We start from the raw sequence: 13,587 nt of genomic DNA on the forward strand, positions 1-13,587 counted from the left end.
TTTTCACTTCCAAAATGTTTCATAATTCTTTCCCCACCATTTCATTCATTCTATCATCTTACCAATCTATTATTTTTATCACTTTTATAGCCCCCACATTAATTGATTAGAATATACAAAGCATTGAGTGTGGGTTTTTTTTTTTTTTTAATTAGGAAATGAAGAGGGTACTTGTGTGGCAGTCTCCCACTTTTTTTTTTTTTAATTTATTTATTTTAGTTGGAGGTTAATTACTTTACAATATTGTAGTGGTTTTTGCCATACATTAATATGAATCAGCCATGGGTTTACACGTGTTCCCCATTCTGAACCTCTCTCCAGTTTCTCTCCCTGTCCAATCCCTCTGGGTCATCCAAGTGCACTAGCCCCAAGTACCTGTCTCATGCATCGAACCTGGACTGGTGATCTGTTTCACATATAATAATACATATGTTTCAATGCTATTCTCTCAGATCATCCCACCCTTATCTTCTCCCACAGAGTCCAAAAGACTGTTCTATACATCTGTGTCTCGTTTGCTGTCTCACATATAGGCTTATCATTACCATCTTTCTAAATTCCATATATATGCATTAGTATCCTGTACTGGTGTTTTTCTTTCTGGCTTATTTCACTCTGTATAATAGGCTCCAGTTTCATCCACCTCATTAGAACTGATTCAAATGTATTCTTTTTAATGGCTGAGTAATATTCCATTATGAATATGTACCACAGCTTTCTTATCCATTCATCTGCTGATGGATATCTCAGAGAAGGCAATGGCACCCCACTCCAGTACTCTTGCCTGGAAAATCCCATGGATGGAGGAGCCTGGAAGGCTGCAGTCCATGGGATCACGAAGAGTCGGAAACGACTGAGCAACTTAACTTTCACTTTTCACTTTCATGCATTGGAAAAGGAAATGGCAACCCACTCCAGTGTTCTTGCCTGGAGAATCCCAGGGAAGGGGGACCCTGGTGGGTTGCCGTCTACAGGGTTGCATAGAGTGGAACACGAATGAAGTGACTTAGCAGCAGCAGCAGCTGATGGATATCTAGGTTGCTTCCAAGTCCGGGCTGTTATAAACACTGCTGCGATGAACACTGCGGTACATGTGTCTCTTTCAATTCTGGTTTCCTCAGTGTGTATGCCCAGCAGTGGGATTCCTGGTCATACGGCAATGCCAAAGAATGCTCAAACTACTGCACAATTGCACTCATCTCACATGCTAGTAAAGTAATGCTCAAAATTCTCCAAGTCAGGCTTCAGCAATACATGAACTGTGAACTTCCAGATGCTCAAGCTGGTTTTAGAAAAGGCAGAGGAACCAGAGATCAAATTGCCAACATCCTCTGGATCACCAAAAAAGGAAGAGAGTTCCAGAAAAATATCTATTTCTGCTTTATTGACTATGCCAAAGCCTCTGACTGTGTGGTTCACAATAAACAGTGGACAATTCTGAAAAAGATGGGAATACCAGACCACCTGACCTCTCCCTTGAGAAACATATATGCAGGTCAGGAAGCAACAGTTAGAACTGGACATGGAACAACAAACTGGTTCCAAATAGGAAAAGTAGTGCATCAAGGCTGTATATTGTCACCCTGCTTATTTAACTTATATGCAGAGTACATCATGAGAAACGCTGAGCTGCAAGAAGCACAAGCTAGAATCAAGATGCTGGCAGAAATATCCATAACCTCAGATGTGCAGGTGACACCACCCTTATGGCAGAAAGTGAAGAGGAACTAAAAAGCCTCTTTTACTTTGATGAAAATGAAAGAGGAGAGGCGGAAAGTTGGCTTAAAGTTCAACATTCAGAAAACGAAGATCATGGCATCTGGTCCCATCACTTCATGGGAAATAGATGGGGAAACAGACACTGGAAACAGTGTCAGGCTTTATATTTTGGGGCTCCAAAGTCACTGCAGATGGTGACTGCAGCCATGAAATTAAAAGACACTTGCTCCTTGGAAGGAAATTTATGACCAACCTAGATAGCACATTCAAAAGCAGAGACATTACTTTGCCAACAAAGGTCCGTCTAGTGAAGGCTATGGTTTTTCCAGTGGTCATATATGGATGTGAGAGTTGGACTGTGAAGAAATCTGAGCACTGAAGAATTGATGCTTTTGAACTGTGGTGTTGGAGAAGACTCTTGAGAGTCCTTTGGACTGCAAGGAGATCCAACCTGTCCATTCTAAAGGAGATCGGTCCTGGGTGTTCTTTGGAAGGAATGATGCTAAAGCTGAAACGCCAGTACTTTGGCCACCTCATGTGAAGAGTTGTCTCACTGGAAAAGACTCTGATGCTGGGAGGGATTGGGGGCAGGAGGAGAAGGGGACGACAGAGGGTGAGATGGCTGGATGGCATCACTGATTCGCTGAACGTGAGTTTGAATGAACTCTGGGAGTTGGTGATGGACAGGGAGGCCTAGCGTGCTGCATTTCATGGGGTCACAAAGAGTTGGACACTACTGAGTGACTGAACTGAACTGAAATGATGGCAGTTCTATTTTCAGTCTTTTAAGGAATCTCCACACTGTTCTCCATAGTGGCTGTACTAGTTTTCATTCCCACCAACAGTTTAAGCGTCCCTTTTCTCCACACCCTCTCCAGCATTTATTGCTTGTAGACTATTGGATCGCAGCCATTCTGACTGGCGTGAAATAGTACCTCATTGTGGTTTTGATTTTCATTTCTCTGATAATGAGTGATGTTGAGCATCTTTTCATGAGTTTGTTAGCCATTTGTATGTCTTCTTTGGAGAAATGTCTTTTTAGTTCTTTGGCCCATTTTTTGATTGGGTCGTTTATTTTTCTGGAATTGACCTGCAGGAGTTGCTTGTATATTTTTGAGATTAGTTCTTTGTCAGTTGCTTCATTTGCTATTGTTTTCTCCCATTTTGAAGGCTGTCTTTTCACCTTGCTTATAGTTTCCTTTGTTGTGCAAAAGCTTTTAAGTTTAATTAGGTCCCATTTGTTTATTTTTGCCTTTATTTCCAATATTCTGGGAGGTGGGTCATAGAGGATCCTGCTGTGATTTATGTCGGAGAGTATTTTGCCTATGTTTTCCTCTAGGAGTTTTATAGTTTCTGGTCTTACATTTAGATCTTTATTCCATTTTGAGTTCATTTTTGTGTATGGTGTTAGAAAGTGTTCTAGTTTCATTCTTTTACAAGTGATTGACCAGTTTTCCCAGCACCACTTGTTAAAGAGATTGTCTTTTCTCCATTGTATATCCTTTGTCCAAGATAAGGTGTCCATGTGTGCGTGGATTTATCTCTGGGCTTTCTGTTTTGTTCCATTGATCTATATTTCTGTCTTTGTGCCAGCACCATACTCTCTTGATGACTGAAGCTTTGTAGTAGAGCCTGAAATCAGGCAGGTTGATATCTCAGTTCCATTCTCCTTTCTCAAGATTGCTTTGGCTATTCAATGTTTTTTGTATTTCCATACAAATTGTGAAATTATTTGTTCTAGCTCTGTGAAGAATACTGTTGGTAGCTTGATAAGGATTGCATTGAATCTATAGATTGCTTTGGGTAGTATACTCATTTTCACTATATTGATTCTTCCAATTCATGAACATGGTATATTTCTCCACCTATTTGCATCATCTTTTATTTCTTTCATCAGTGTTTTATAATTTTCTGTATATAGGTCTTTAGTTTCTTTAGATAAATATATTCCTAAGTATTTTATTCTTTTCATTGCAATGATGAATGGTATTGTTTCCTTAATTTCTCTTTCTGTTTTCTCATTGTTAGTGTATAGGAATGCAAGGGAATTCTGTGTGTTAATTTTATATCCTGCTTCTTTACTATATTCATTGATTAGCTCTAGTAACTTTCTGGTAGTGTCTTAAGGGTTTTCTATGTAGAGGATCATGTCATCTGAAAACAGTGAGAGTTTTACTTCATCTTTTCCAATCTGGATTCCTTTCTTTTTCTGCTCTGATTGCTGTGACCAAAACTTCCAAAACTTTGTTGAATAGTAGTGGTGAGAGTGGGCACACTTGTCTTGTTCCTGACTTTAGGGGAAATGCTTTCAATTTTTCACCATTGAAGATAATGTTTGTTGTGGGTTTGTCATATATATTATGTTATATATAGCTTTTATTATGTTGAGGTATGTTCCTTCTATTCCTGCTTTCTGGAGAGTTTTTATCATAAATGGATGTTGAATTTTGTCAAAGGCTTTTTCTGCATCTATTGAGATAATTGTATGGTTTTTATCTTCCAATTTGTTAATGTGGTATATTACATTGATTGATTTGCAGATATTAAAAGAATCCTTGCATTCCTGGGATAAAGCCCACTTGGTCATGATGTATGATCTTTTTAATATGTTGTTGCATTCTGTTTTCTAGAATTTTGTTAAGGATTTATACATGTATGTTCATCAGTGACATTGGGCTGTAGTTTTCTATTTTTGTGGTATCTTTGTCTGGTTTTGGTATTAGTGTGATGGTGGCCTCATAGAATGAGTTTGGACGTTCACCTTCTCTGCAATTTTCTGGAAGAGTTTGAGTAAGATAGGTGTTAGCTCTTCTCTAAATTTTTGGTAGAATTCAGCTGTGAAGCCCTGGACTTTTGTTTGCTGGAAGATTTCTGATTACAGTTTCAATTTCTGTGTTTTTGATGGGTCTGCTAAGATCTATTTCTTCCTAGTTCAGTTTTGGAAAGTTATACTTTTCTAAGAATTTGTCCATTTCTTCCAAGTTGTCCATTTTATTGGCATATAGTTGCTGATAGTAGTCTCTTATGATCCTTTTTATTTCTGTGTTGTCTGTTGTATCTCTCCATTTTCATTTCTAATTGTGTTGATTTGATTCTTCTCCCTTTGTTTCTTGATGAGTTTGGCTAGTGGTTTGTCAATTTTATTTATCTTCTCAAAGAACCAGCTTTTATCTTTGTTGATTTTTGTTATGGTCTCTTTTGTTTCTTTTGCATTTATTTCTGCCCTAATTTTTAAGATTTCTTTCCTTCTACTAACCCTGCAGTTCTTCATTTCTTTCTTCTCTAGTTGCTTTAGGTGTAGAGTTAGATTATTTATTTGACTTTTTTCTTGTTTCTTGAGGTAAGCCTGTATTGCTATGAACCTTCTGCTTAGCACTGCTTTTACAGTGTCCCATAGGGTTTGGGTTGTTGTGTTTTCATTTTCATTCATTTCTATGCATATGTTGATTTCTTTTTTGATTTCATCTTTGATTTGTTGGTTATTCAGAAGCGTGTTGTTTAGCCTCCATATGTTGGGATTTAAAATTTTTTTTTCCCTGAAATTGAAATCTAATCTTACTTCATTGTGGTCAGAAAAGATGATTGGAATGATTTCAATTTTTTTGAATCTACCAAGGCTAGATTTATGGCCCAGGATGTGATCTATCCTGGAGAATGTTCCGTGTGCACTTGAGAAAAAGGTGAAATTGATTGTTTTGGGGTGAAATGTCCTATAGATAGACTAAGTCTAGCCGGTCCATTGTGTCATTTAAAGTTTGTGTTTCCTTGTTAATTTTCTGTTTAGTTGATATATCCATAGGTGTGAGTGGCATGTTAAAGTCTCCCACTATTATTGTGTTATGGTTAATTTCCCCTTTCATACTTGTTAACATTTGCCTTATATATTGCAGTTCTCCTAGGTTGGGTGCATATATATTTATAATTGTTATATCTTCTTGGATTGATCCTTTGATCATTATGTAGTGTCCTTCTTTGTCTCTTTTCACAGCCTTTATTTTAAAGTCTATTTTATCTGACATGAGTATGCTACACCCGCTTTTTTTCTTTTGGTCTCTGTTTGTGTGAAATATCTTTTTCCAGCCTTTCATTTTCAGTCTGAATGCGTCCCTTGTTTTGAGGTGGGTCTCTTGTAGACAGCATATATAGGGGTCTTGTTTTTGTATTCATTCAGCCAGTCTTTGTCTTTTGGTTGGGGCATTCAACCCATTTACATTTAAGGTAATTATTGATAAGTATGATCCCGTTGCCATTTACTTTGTTTTTTTTTGGGGTTCGAGTTTATACACCCTTTCTCTGTTTCCTGTCTAGAGAAGATCCTTTAGCATTTGTTGAAGAGCTCGTTTCATGGTGCTGAATTCTCTCAGCTTTTGCTTGTCTGTAAAGCTTTTGAATTCTCCTTCATATCTGAATGAGATCCTTGCTGGGTACAGTAATCTGGGTTGTAGCTTTTTCTCTTTCATTACTTTAAGTATGTCCTGCCATTCCTTTCTGGCCTGAAGAGTTTCTATTGAAAGATCAGCTGTTATCCTTATGGGAATCCCTTTGTGTGTTATTTGTTGTTTTTCCCTTGCTGCTTTTAATATTTGTTCTTTGTGTTTGATCTTTGTTAATTTGACTAATATGTGTCTTGGGGTGTTTCACCTTGGGTGTATCCTATTTGGGACTCTCTGGGTTCCTTGGACGTGGGTGACTATTTCCTTCCCCATTTTAGGGAAGTTTTAAACTATTATCTCCTTAAGTATTTTCTCATGGCCTTTCTTTTTGTCTTCTTCTTCTGGGACTCCTATGATTTGAATGTTGGGGCGTTTCACATTGTCCCAGAGGTCCCTGAGGTTGTCCTCATTTCTTTTGATTCTTTTTTCTTTTCTGTTTCATTTATTTCCACCATTCTATCTTCTACCTCACTTAGCCTATCTTCTGCCTCTGTTATTCTACTGTTGGTTCCCTCCAGAGTGTTTTTGATTTCATTTATTGCATTATTCATTATTAATTGACTCTTTTTTCTTTTTTCCTTCTAGGTCCTTGTTAAACATTTCTTGCATCTTCTCAATCCTCGTCTCCAGGATATTTATCTGTAATTCCCTTTTGTTTTCAAGATTTTGGATCATTTTTGTTATCACTATTCTAAATTGTTTTTCAGGTACATTCCCTATCTCCTCCTCTTTTGTTTGGTTTGGTGGATATTTATCATGTTCTTTTACCTGCTAAGTATTTCTCTGCCTTTTCATCTTGTTTATATTGCTGTGTTTGGGGTGGCCTTTCTGTATTCTGGAAGTTTATGGTTCCTCTTTATTGTGGAGGCTCCTCGCTGTGGGTGGGGTTGGACAATTGGCTTGTCAAAGTTTCCTGGTTAGGGAAGCTTCAGTCGGTGTTGTGGTGGATGGAGCTGGACTTCTTCTCTCTGTAGTGTGATGAAGTGTCCAGTAGTGAGTTTTGAGATGTCTCTGGGTTTGGTGTGACTTTGGGCAGCATGTATATTGATGCTCAGGGCTGTGTTCCTGCATCGCTGGAGAATTTGCATGGTATGTCTTGCTCTGAAACTTATTGGCTCTTGAGTGGTGCTTGGTTTCAATGTAGGTATGGAGGCTTTTGGATGATCTCTTATCAATTAATGTCCCCTGGAGTTCTCTGGTGATCTCAGATTTTGGGCATAAGCCTCCTGCCTCTGGTTTTCAATCTTACTCTTACAGTAGCCTCAGGACTTCTCTATCCATACAGCACTGATAATAAAACTTCTAGGTTAATGGTGAAAAGATTTCCACAGTGAGGGACACCCAGAGAGGTTCACAGAGTTACATGAAGAAGAGAAGAGAGAGGTGGGAGATAGAGGTGACCAGACGGAGAAATTCAGTTCAGTTCAGTTCAGTCACTCAGTCGTGTCCGACTCTTTGCGACCCCATGAATCGCAGCACACCAGGCCTCCCTGTCCATCACCAACTCCCAGAGTTCACTCAGACTCACATCCATCAAGTCAGTGATGCCATCCAGCCATCTCATCCTCTGTCGTCCCCTTCTGCTCCTGTCCACAATCCCTCCCAGCATCAGAGTCTTTTCCAATGAGTCAACTCTTCGCATGAGATGGCCAAAATACTGGAGTTTCAGCTTTAGCATCATTCCTTCCAAAGAAATCCCAGGGCTGATCTCCTTCAGAATGGACTGGTTGGATCTCCTTGCAGTCCAAGGGACTCTCAAGAGTCTTCTCCAACACCACAGTTCAAAAGCATCAATTCTTCAGTGCTCAGCCTTCTTCACAGTCCAACTCTCACATCTATACATGACCACTGGGAAAACCATAGCCTTGACTACATGGAACTTTGTTGGCAAAGTAATGTCTCTGCTTTTCAATATGCTATGTAGGTTGGTCATAACTTTTCTTCCAAGGAGTAAGCATCTTTTAATTTCATGGCTGCAGTCACTATCTGCACTGATTTTGGAGCCCCCCAAAATAAAGTCTGACAATGTTTCCACTGTTTCCTCATCTATTTCCCACGAAGTGATGGGACCAGATGCCATGATCTTCATTTTCTGAATTTTGAGCTTTAAGCCAACTTTTTCACTCTCCACTTTCACTTTCATCAAGAGGCTTTTTAGTTCCTCTTCACTTTCTGCCATAAGGGTGGTGTCACCTGCATATCTGAGGTTATGGATATTTCTGCCGGCATCTTGATTCTAGCTTGTGCTTCTTCCAGCCCAGTGTTTCTCCTGATGTACTCTGCATATAAGTTAAATAAGCAGGGTGACAATATACAGCCTTGACGAACTCCTTTTCCTATTTGGAACCAGTCTGTTGTTCCATGTCCAGTTCTAACTGTTGCTTCCTGACCTGCATACAGGTTTCTCAAGAGGCAGGTCAGGTGGTCTGGTATTCCCATCTCTTTCAGAATTTCCTACAGTTTATTGTGATCCACACAGTCAAAGGCTTTGGCATAGTCAATAAAAAAGAAATAGATGTTTTTCTGGAACTCTTTTGCTTTTTCCATGATCCAGCAGATATTGGCAATTTGGTCTCTGGTTCCTCTGCTTTTTCTAAAACCAGCTTGACCATCTAGAAGTTCATGTTCATGTATTGCTGAAGCCTGGCCTGGAGAGTTTTGAGCATTACTTTACTAGCGTGTGAGATGAGTGCAATTGTGTGACAGTTTGAGCATTTTTTGGCATTGCCTTTCTTTGGGATTGGAATGAAAACTGACTTTTTCCAGTTCTGTGGCCACTGCTGAGTTTTCCAAATTTGCTGGCATATTGAGTGCAGCACTTTCATAGCAGCATCTTTCAGGATTTGAAAGAGCTCAACTGGAATGCCATCACCTCCACTAGCTTTGTTCATAATGATGCTTTCTAAGGCCCACTTGACTTCACATTCCAGGATGTCTGGCTGTAGGTGAGTGATCACACCATCGTGATTATCTGGGTCATGAAGATCTTTTTTGTACAGTTCTTCTGTGTATTCTTGTCGCCTCTTCTTAATATCTTCTGCTTCTGTTAGGTCCATACCATTTCTGTCCTTTATTGAGCCCATCTTTGCATGAAATGTTCCCTTGGTATCTCTAATTTTTTTGAAGATATCGCTAGTCTTTCTCATTCTGTTGTTTTCCTCTACTTCTTTGCATTGATCGCTGAGGAAGTCTTACTTATCGCTCCTTGCTATTCTTTGGAACCCTGCATTCAGATGCTTATATCTTTCCTTTTCTCCTTTGCTTTTTGCTTCTCTTCTATTCACAGCTATTTGGAAGGCCTCCCCACACAGCCATTTTGCTTTTTTGCTTTTCTTTTCCATGGGGATGGTCTTGATCCCTGTCTCCTGTACTGCCGGGGTCCAGCCCCGGCTGATCCAGGGTATTTGAAGGAGAGACGGCGTAGGCGAGGATCAGGATACAGTAGCTTCAATTAGATATTAATTAAAGATATAAAGAGTAATAGAATAAGGATAGCTCAGTAGGAAAATTCAGTGGAGAAAAGAGGCTGAGTAGCTTGGTTTACGCGGGGGACCAATAAAACTTTAAGACAAGAAGTTTGCACCACTTACGTAGGCCACAGGCATCCTTCCGTTCTCCCGAAGGAGAGGAGACACTGAGGCCTCCCCGGTCGGATCTTAGAAGCCCAGGCATAATTAGTAAGCATGGTGGGTTCCGCGCTCCAGATGGAGACTCAGACAGAGTGAGAGAGAGACATGGGGGGACCAGTCTTTCGAGGAACTGATCCCAATTCTTTATTTTCCATGGTCTACTTTTATACACTGAGATGTTATGCAAAAGTCACGTGGGGTCAGCAGTCCTGACTTTTATCAAAGTCAGGTGCTTCATACAAATGTATACAGAGGTCTTAGGGGTGTTACATCATCTTCTGGCCAGGGAGCCTGCTAACAATTTATGACCCTCTCCTTGTGACAGCAGTCAGTCAACCAGGACACTTATTTCTCCAGGGGTGATTATTCTTAAAACAGACGCCACCCAAATAAAGTTACATTCCTATAGGGAGAGGGTGTAGTGGGTTTTGGTTAAGGAAAGAATTTACTTAGCCTAAGGTCTAACGTGATTTATATCAAAGGTTAATACTTATTTCTTCTATATATTCATTAATGTGTGTTAAGGGCAGGGGATATGGAGACTTAGCAACAAACATTGGCTCAACAAATGAAAAACCCTTCACCAATACAATTTCTAATCAGCCCACTATACTTATACTAATGGTTTTCTAACTTCTCTAAAGAACCTGTTTTTAGAAGGTTTAAAGCATCTCGTGCCTCTCACGGTTGGGAGGCTGTGAGCAATCACATGTGGCCGGACAAGCCTGTCAGGCAGGCTAGAGAACCTTCAGAGGAGTTTATAGGTTAAAACACTCTTGTCACGCCCAGGAGTTTTTATTAACTGGAGCTCTAGGTTAACTCCTTCTCTGAAATAGGTGGTGGGGGACAGCCCCCCGTAAAGTCAGAGGTGTAGGTGAGAGCACAAAGTAGTAAAGTAGGCAGGCTCTGGTTATGGGGGTAGATGCTCGAGGATTTCCAGGGGGACTCCTGAGGCTCGATCCCGCCTTTGCGTATGTCGAGCCTCCTTCCTCATGACCTTTGCCACGGGCGGAGTACCTCACTCTGGCCCCCAACACTGTACAATGTCACAAACCTCAGTCCATAGTTCATCAGGCACTCTATCTATCAGATCTAATCCCTTAAATCTATTTCTCACTTCCACTGTATAATCATAAACAGTATAATCTGATTCTGGTCTTGTTTTTGATGACTATATAGAGCTTCTCCATCTTTGGCTGCAAAGAATATAATCAATCTGATTTCAGTGTTGACCATCTGATGATGTCCATGTGTAGAGTCTTCTCTTGTGTTGTTGGAAGAGGATGTTTGCTCTGACCACTGCATTTTCTCGGCAAAACTGTATTAGTCTCTGCCCTGCTTTTTTCCATATTCCAAGGCCAAATTTCCCTGTTACTCCAGGTATTTCTTGACTTCCTACTTTTACATTCCAGTCCCCTATAATGAAAAGGATATTTTTTTGGGGTGTTCATTTTAAAAGGTCTTGTAGGTCTTCATAGAACGGTTCAACTTCAGCTTCTTCAGCATTACTGGTTGGGGCATAGACTTGGATTACTGTGATATTGAATGGTTTGCTTTGGAAATGATCAGAGATCATTCTGTCATTTTTGAGATTGCATCCAAGTACTGCATTTTGAACTCTTTTATTGACCATGATGGCTACTCCATTTCTTCTGAGGGATTCCTGCCTGTAGTAGTAGATATAATGGTTATCTGAGTTAAATTCCCGCATTCCAGTCCATTTTAGTTTGCTGATTCCTAGAATGTCGACATTCACTCTTGCCATCTCTTGTTTGACCACTTCCAATTTGCCTTGATTTATGGACCTGACATTCCAGGTTCCTATGCAATATTGCTCTTTACAGCAACGGACCTTGCTTCTATCACCAGTCACATCCACAACTGGGTATTGTTTTTTCTTTGGCTCCATCCCTTCATTCTTTCTGGAGTTATTTCTCCACTGATCTCCAGTAACATATTGGGCACCTACTGACTTGGAGAGTTCCTCTTTCAGTCTTCTATCATTTTGCCTTTTCATACTATTCATGGGGTTCCCAAAGCAAGAATACTGAAGTGGTTTGCCATTCCCTTCTCCAGTGGACCACATTCTGTCAGACCTCTCCACCATGACCCGCCCATCTTGGGTGGCCCCACAGGCATGGCTTAGTTTCATTGAGTTAGAGAAGGCTGTGGGCCTAGTGTGATTAGATTGACTAGTTTTCTGTGAGAATGGTTTCAGTGTGTCTGCCCTCTGATGCCCTCTTGCAACACCTACCATCTTGGGTTTCTCTTACCTTGGACGTGGGGTATCTCTTCATTGCTGCTCCAGCAAAGCGCAGCCATTGCTCCTTACCTTGGACGAGGGGTATCTCCTCACTGCCGCCCCTTCTAACCTTGAACGTGGAATAGCTCCTCTAGGCCCTCCAATGCCTGCGCATCCACTGCTCCTTGGAGGTGGGGTTGCTCCTCCCAGCCGCATCCCCTGGCCTGAGGCATGGGGTAGGTCCTCCTGGCTGCTGCCCCTGGCCTCGGACGTGGGGTAGCTCCTATCGGCCGTCGTGCACCATCGCAGCCTGGCACTCTCGGCCACTGCCCCTGACCTTGGACGTGGGGTAACTCCTCTTGGCCGCCTCCCCTCAGGCATGGGGTCCTCCTGGCTTCTGCCCTTGACCTCAGACGTGGGGTAGCTCCTCTCGGCCGCACTAAATGCGCCGGTTGCAGAATGGGAATCAAAAGGGGAGAGAGCAATCTAGCCAGTAAACAATTCCCTATGTGCTCTCTACAGTCTGGAACCTTCAGAGTGTTTCATGGAGTTACATAGAGAAGAGAAGAGGGAGGAAGGAGATAGAGATTAGCAGGAGGAGAAAAGGGGGAATCAAGAGTAGAGAAATAGATTTTGGCAGTACTCTGTTCCCTAAGTGTTCTCTGCAGCCCAGACCACCCACAGAGATTCACAGACTTGAGTTGAGAAGAGAAGGGGGAGGGAGGAGATAGAGGTGACCTGGGGGAGCAAAAGGAGAGTCAAAAGGGGGAGAAAGTAAGCAAGCCAGTAATCACACTCCTGAGTAAATATGGATACTGAAGATTGGATTCTTAAATGTACAAAATTGATATCAAATACTACAAGACAAAGATTAAAAATCTGCAGTCGAGGTTAGACTCTTGATGCTTGGAGCTGGTGCACTGGGACGACCCAGAGGGAGAGTATGGGGAGGGAGGAGGGAGGAGGGTTCAGGATGGGGAGCACGGGTATACCTGTGGTGGATTCATTTTGATGTTTGGCAAAACTAATACAATATTGTAAAGTTTAAAAATAAAATAAAATTTTTAAAAAATCACAAAAAGTATAAGAAATATATATGAAGTTTACTTTAAAAATAGGGTCTTTTTTGCAAGATAATAGTGGGTTATAAAAATGAAAATTAAAGGAGTAATAGAGGACTTAAAAAAAGAGAAAAAAATAAAAAAAAATGATAATAGTAAAAATATATCTAGGAATTTCTCTGGAGCTGTTGCGGGCAGTGTGAGGTCAGTTCAGTTTCAGATAGTTCCTTGTTCCAGCTTATACTTCTCAATATCTATAGGCCCCTTCCAATGTAGTTGGTGTTAACTACAGGGATTTTAATCTGAAGCACCTGTCACTTGCAAAGCAGTGCCCTCTGTTTATTTGGCTTCCTCTGTTTGCGGGTCTCCTCAGTGTCTAATTTCTGCCCTGACACAAGGGAGCAGAGGTGGTCTCTTTTTTAGGCTCACTTCTTCAGCTGTGCTGTGGGGAGGGAGGAACAGTGCAAACAAATATCACTGGCGTGTGTGTGGGGAGTACTCGC

This window comes from Bubalus bubalis, chromosome 1 (genome assembly GCF_019923935.1).
Source record: "Bubalus bubalis isolate 160015118507 breed Murrah chromosome 1, NDDB_SH_1, whole genome shotgun sequence".
Taxonomy (NCBI): domain Eukaryota; kingdom Metazoa; phylum Chordata; class Mammalia; order Artiodactyla; family Bovidae; genus Bubalus; species Bubalus bubalis.